We start from the raw sequence: 4,756 nt of genomic DNA, 5'->3' as shown, positions 1-4,756 counted from the left end.
CTACTGTATACATCTCTTGACCACCTGCAGCTTTTTGGAGTCGTTAAGAGAATCTTGAACCCTCTTGCCTTGAGGTAGCTTTCAGATAAAATCTGCTACTTCCTATTAAGAACGCCAAAATATTAAATACTTTGAAGCCTATCAGCAATTAGGTTAACTTCAGTTTGGATAAGACTAGCACACGGGAACGGTAAAACTGTAGAACTGGGGTTTACTTCGCGTGAAAAGAAATTTTCTGGCTTGCAGAATGTCTTTCCTTCCGGTACTTCATCTGTAGTCAGAACGCTTCAAAATACATTTTCGGTTATCTCAAATTAATAGTAGGTTAAATTGACTAGTAAATTAAAACTGGCAAAGATAATTATTTCCACTTCGTAGATAATTTTACATTTATGTGTTTAAATCTGAGGGGAGGGGAGAAAAGAAAACCACCACAAAAAGCCAACCCCGACGAGGATGGGATTCGAACCCACGCGTGCAGAGCACAATGGATTAGCAGTCCATCGCCTTAACCACTCGGCCACCTCGTCCCAGAAGCCTATCCTTTCTTGGTAGCTATAGGGAGTAACACGACGAGGATGTGACGCAATATTATGGACGTCGCCATTTTGTACGGAAATAAAGGTTCGACCATTTCGCTAATGAGTCTTCAAAAGAAGATGGCCACTCCCGTAATGTGGAAGTCTGAGATGTAGAAGAGCAAAAGAACATCACGTAGAAAATGAGATACGCTTGGGCGAGATAAACATCGGCGTGCGTGCGTGCGTGTGTGTTCCAAGGGGCGGAGCCAACGCGCAGGGCTCTAGCGCGCACGCGCGTGCGCTGGGCGGTTTGATTTGAATTCGTTACTGTGGAAGTTTGTGCTTTGTGAAGTGACGTCGAGAGGTGGCATGATCCGTGGGTGAGGAGCGCGCGGAAACACCAGTGTGAGAAGAGTTTGTTAAGCAAGTGGGCTTGGCTGGTAAGGAGAAAAACCCTTTCCTCCTGGCCTCTTGGGAGGGGTTTGGGTTTTGTCGCAGGGACGCAGCGGTCCCCACAGACCCCCCAGGAAGAGGAGGGCCCTCAGCCCGGAGAGGAAGCGGGAGGCGGCTCTGGGCGCTCAGCCTCGGCTTTCTTTCCTCCCCGCGGCGTACACCATCCTGCGCCCCCATTTTTAACCCTTCGCCTCCTCCGGTCGGCAGGACTTTTCTCCCCGCCGGCTGTCTGGGGCTCGCAGCGCTTGGTCGCGTCCCGGCTGCTCCGCCTCGAGGCTCTACCTTTTCATTCAGTCCTTTCTCGGCTGTAAATGAACAACCACACGGTGGTGTGTTGTTTTCCGAGCCGCGCCTCCTCGCGTTTACAGGTCTCCTTCGAGGCCTTGGCGCGTTGACTGACAAAGCCGATATTGAAAAGCCCGAATGACTTTGTAAAATTCCTTGAGTGTTCACGTGTAGTCCTCTTTCTCGTTGGTCATCTCAGCGCTCGAGTTTGAGGGTGTTTCCTGTGGGGTAAGAAAAGGTGCAGTTAGTAAAGCTGTAGCGCGAAGATCGGAGCTTTTGATAGATAATATTAGGGTTGGAGTTTTCAGTGCATCGGTGGAGTTCCGCAGACATTTCCCGGGCTCCTTGCCTTGCACCGGGGTTAGGAGCGACTGATTCAAAGATGGTTCCGGTCCCGAAAGGGAATTAATGTACACAACTATCTCAGAAGGTCGAATAGGAACTACAGGGCCTTCTAAAGTGTTACGTGAGCAGAGAAGGGAATGCTTGTTTGTATTGGGAACTAAAGGAGTTTGACGAGAAGGTGGTGTCTGATGTGGAATTGAAGTGTGGGTTGAGGAATTAAGGTCAGTGCACCTCGCGTGCACCCGCCACCACCTGTCAGTGGAGGCTTGGAATTGCTGTGATGTTGTTAGAGACCCTCGAGCTGACCATGGCGAAAGACAGATGGAAGCCGTGCCCTCTCCTGAGCCTTCCTCACAACCCTCGCCGTGCTCCAGCCAATATTGCAGTCACTGTCATTTTGAGTGCTTCCCAACCTCCGTGTCTCATCTTTCAGCACTGTGTTGGACAATGCTTCCAAGCTATTTATAGAACTGTTGAGGGCTTGTTATTTCAGAAGTGGGTGGCAAGTCTTGCTTCTTAGTCTGTCTTAGTCTGTCAGCTCTGCTGAAACCTGGCCACCGTGGGTGACCATGCAGATATTTGAAATACCGGTGAAAATAGTTTCCTGCATCACAGCAACATGTAAGCCATCACAGTATGACAGACTGACACATGGAGTCATTAAATTGCTATATTAGTCAACAAGTTCCAGGAACTCCACCAGACTAGGAAGGTGGTGGTGGTTGTTATGTGCCGTCTAGTCGCTTGCAACTCATATCAACCCTATGTACAACAGCCATAAACTCTGCTCTATCCTGTGCCAGTCGCACTGCCTCTGACACACCCATCCCGATTACCCCACTCACTGAATCAATCCACCTCATAAGAGGGCCTTCCCCTCCTACGCCGTCCCTCCCAAGCTTGATGTCCCTCTCCAAGGACCTGTCCCTCCTTACAACACGAGGTTCAAATCCACCAGCTGTTCTGCAGGACAAAGACTGGCAATCTCCTACAGCACAATTAACTGTCTCTGAAAGCCCACTAAAGGATCAGCTAGGGGTCAGTTTACACTCCACAGTACACAACAACAGCCAGAGGAGGAAGATAGGCCTGATAATTAACTTCCGAAAATCTTCCAATGAAAAACCCTGTACATGACAGTTGCCTAATTTACAGCTGATCACGACAGTGATGCAGTCCCAGGTAGCATTTCATTCAGTTAGTTGTGCATAACATTTCCACGCAAGGATGGGCAACTCGAGGACAGGTAACAACAACAAAGATTTTGGTTATTAAAAAAATTTTTTTTTTTTTGGTTATTAAAAAATTAAACTCTGAACTTTAGTATTCTGCTGGACCATATGAATTGCTGGAGATGTTTGCAAGATGTCAAATGTTATCATATGCCATTGAGTTGACTATGACCCATGGTGAACCCATCAACAGCAGCTCTGAACCCTACTCTATCCTAAGCCAGTCTCGCCTTCTGTGACACACCTGACCCCATCGCCACAGTGTGTCAATCCATCTCATCTTGGGTCTTCTCCTGCACTGATCCTCCACCCTTCCAAGCATGATATCCTTCTCCAAGAACTGGCCCCTCCTGACCCAAAATATGTGAGATGGAGTTTTAAAATCCTTATCTCCAAGGAACAACTTGGTTTCGCTCTTCAAGAGAGACCTCTTTGTTCTCTTTGCAATCCAAAATATGTTGAATACTTTTCTGCACAACAAAAAGGCATTGATTCTTCATCTGTAATCTTTATTCATTGTCCAGCTCCCAGATGTGTAGCAAATAATCAAGAAGAACATGGCCTGGATCAGGTGCACCTAAGTCTCTAGACTGACATCATTGTGTTTTAGCATTCTGGAGAGGTCCCTGACACTAGACTTTACTAAAGGAACTCATCTGTTGATTTCCTGACTGCTGGTGCCAGGAGTGTTGATTGTGGGTCCAAGGAAGATGAAACTGGTAACAACCTCAATCTTTTCTCCATCTATTATGTTGCTGCCAATTGGCACTGTGGTAAAATCTTTTCTTCATGTTGAGATGCAATCCATGTTAACCTTTAGGAAGCAAGGTTGTGTCATCTGCATAATGCAGATTGTTGATGAGTCTTCCTCCAATCCTAATGCCCCATCATTTTTCATAAAATCTAGCCTCCTGGATCATCTGTTCTATATATAGCTTGAAAAGATATGGAGAAAGAATATATCCCTGACACTTTTCTTGATTTTTGAACCATGCACTGTTCCCTTGCTCTTACATACAACAGCTTCCTGGTCTAGGTATAGGTTTTACAAGAGCACAATCAAGTGTACTGGGATTCTCGTTCTTTCCATTAGCCACAATTTGTTGTGATCCACACAAATGCCTTTGCATAGTCAATAAAACACAAATAGACATACTTCTGGTACTCTCTGCTTTCAGCCAAGATCTATTGGACACTGGCAATGATACCCAATGAAAAATAGATGTTAAATATTTGTTGTGTTACTATCAAATAGGAACTGACTCATAGCTGACCCTCCAACCAGTTTTCGGAGGCAGTTCATCACAAGGGCAGAGATTGCCCATCCTTCTCCATGGAGCAGCTATTGGATTTGAACCATGTGCCTTGGGGATTGCAGTGCAGCTTCTTTCCACTAGGCCACCTGTGCTCCATAGATGTTAAATAAAAATGTTTTGAGTGATAGTATTAATGATGTTACACCCAGACCAACTCATAGTTAATCTGAGAGTAAATTGCTCATCTTTCTACTGTGGAGCAGCTTGTAGATTTGAATTATGTACCTTTGGGTTGGCAGTTCAACTCCTTATCTCTAGGCCACTGTTGTTGTTGTTGTTGTTTTTATGTGCCATCGAGTCACTTGTGACTCATAGCAACCCTATGTACAAGAGGTCTAAATGCTGTTCTATCCTGTGCCAACCTAGCCATCTCAAACACACTTATTCCCACCACTCCAATCACAGAATCAAAGGTCTTCCTCTCCTTCGCCACCCCTCCACTCTTCCAAACATGATGTCCCTCTCCAAGGACCAGTCTCTCCTTGCAACATGCCCAAAATATGCCAGACGAAGCTTCAGAATCCTTGACTTCAGGGAACACTCTGGCTTCACCCTCTCCAGGACAAATCCGTTTGTTCTCCTAGCTGTTGTTGTTGTTGTTGTT

General features: G+C 46.1%; 1 non-coding gene across 1 annotated transcript; it reads right to left on the bottom strand.

Annotated features, from left to right (window-relative positions):
- Positions 1–448: 448 nt before the first annotated feature.
- On the bottom strand, positions 449–530 carry TRNAS-GCU. Its single transcript has one exon. It is a non-coding gene; the product is annotated as a tRNA-Ser (tRNA).
- Between the last annotated feature and the right edge of the window lie 4,226 nt (positions 531–4,756).

Source organism: Elephantulus edwardii, unplaced genomic scaffold (assembly GCF_000299155.1).
Source record: "Elephantulus edwardii isolate Elephantulus edwardi_28Jun2011 unplaced genomic scaffold, EleEdw1.0 scaffold00026, whole genome shotgun sequence".
Taxonomy (NCBI): Eukaryota; Metazoa; Chordata; class Mammalia; order Macroscelidea; family Macroscelididae; genus Elephantulus; species Elephantulus edwardii.
The sequence above is the reverse complement of the archived record's forward strand: the minus strand, read 5'-3'. Positions and strand labels throughout refer to the sequence as shown.